Source organism: Arachis ipaensis, chromosome B08, assembly GCF_000816755.2.
Source record: "Arachis ipaensis cultivar K30076 chromosome B08, Araip1.1, whole genome shotgun sequence".
Classification (NCBI taxonomy): domain Eukaryota; kingdom Viridiplantae; phylum Streptophyta; class Magnoliopsida; order Fabales; family Fabaceae; genus Arachis; species Arachis ipaensis.
Window position 1 is genome coordinate 104,739,066 of NC_029792.2, and position 1,890 is coordinate 104,740,955.

Sequence of the window (1,890 nt, forward strand, 5' to 3'; positions counted from 1 at the left end):
TCCCGGTTAGATCATTGAACCAGTAAACTAGTCACCTTATCGGTTCATTGATCGTCCCGGTTCTCGCAACCTTGGTGTAATCGTTGGCAATGAAGAGAAAAAATATTTTATTCTTTAGCTTGATCATAAATAAAATAGCTTTCCAAACTTGGTTTGATATCATCTTTAATGATATTGTTCTTATTATTGCTATTTTGCACAATCTAAGCTTACTTGTTTGGTCATCCTTGATTGATTCCTACAAAACTCACCATAGTAATTAGTTATAATAGGGAATTATCAATTAATGTTTGTCATCACAAAGTAATTAATCAATTCTTGACTCAACAATTTTTGTTTAATTTAGATTTATATATTTTTATTTCTTTAAATGCACTAAAAAATGGTCTCGCTATACTTCCAAGCGTTTTTGTCAACCAAATCCAATCAAGTTGGCCCAAATACAACAAAAATCACTCACATAACGTGTGCGTGAATAACACACTTCTTCTTCTTCGCGTGTTTCCTCCTCATCGTCGTTCTTTTTATTGTTGTTATGTTGTTGCTACTTTATTTTATTTCTTCCCCCCTTCTTCCTCTTCTTGGTTATTGCAGCTTTTTTATTTCTTCTTCTTTGTTTGATTTTTTTCTTCTCTTTTATATTGGTTTTATTCTTTAAGAAGAAGAAGAAGAGTAGTAGTCTTTGATTTTTTTTTCTTCTCTTTTTCCTTGGTTTTATTCTTGTTAAGAAGAAGAAGAAGAAAAAAAGTTTGATTTTTCTTTCTTCTCTTATTCTCTTTTTTCTTCTCCATTTTGGTTGAGATGATCCTTTGTCTTCTCTGGTGAAGTAATGCCATCCAAGTTCTTTGGAGAGGTTGGGGAACGGTACCTGCAAGGGACTCCAATGCTTAAGTTAGCAAAGATTTTAGGCAGATTTTGTGTTGATATGAGTTTGAAGAATACCTAAGGATGTTAGTGTATTTATAGCTGTAGGTAGTGGACTAGTAAACACTTATAAAGTGGTTCCACCTTTGATGGTGGGTGGTTATTCCCTTTTATTAGGGAGGTTATTGAGATCTCCTTTCTAAATCAATAGGAGAGATTGAAGGAGTTGGTTGTTTATTAAAACAAGTCGGGGATAAACTTATGTTGCTGTGGCCCACCCCTGTGAGGTTGGGTAGTGGATCTGGACTCTAGTTCTGTAGATTATTAATTGGTATTTTGATTATTTTGGGCCTAGCTCTCATAATAGGTCAGGGTATGAATAGTGTCCCTACTTGAGGCCAAGTTTCTGAAGTCAGGTTCAAGCATTCATTCAATTCTTTTGTTAAGTCCTACTAAATTCGCCCGAGCAGGTTATTCAAATTGGCTTTTCTAATTTGTTTCGGGAAACCAGGCGGGAAACTTCGCACGATTTCTCCTGCAGAGGTCGAATACTCGACATGATTTGAGAAGTTGTAACATTTTTATAATGTTTTTCATTTCGTAACTGCTTGCGTGCTTTTTTCGGTAACCATACAACATCATTTAAAGTGAAGTGTCTTTACCCTTTTGCCCCTATCACTATATAAACACAAATCCTCCTCCTCTTCTTTTTCTCTTTCTTCTTCTTTTTTGCTTCTTTACTTCGTAAAAGCTTTTTCCCTTGCAAAACACCATTTCTTCTTCCTTACTTCTAGAATCTTCATAATCATCTCTTCCCATTTCTAGTGGTTGCCCCCTATTTGAGGTTTCCTTTTGCATTCTCCAGTGGTTGTTGTGTTCAAAGTTTATTGTGCACTATTTTCTTCATCACCAAAGGTTGGTTCTTTACCACTTCTTTTCTCTGAGTTTCTGTTATTTTTAGGGTAGTTTTGATCCTTTTGGTGATTTTGTTTCATGATTTTTGATGAAGATGCCTTTTTGGCTTCT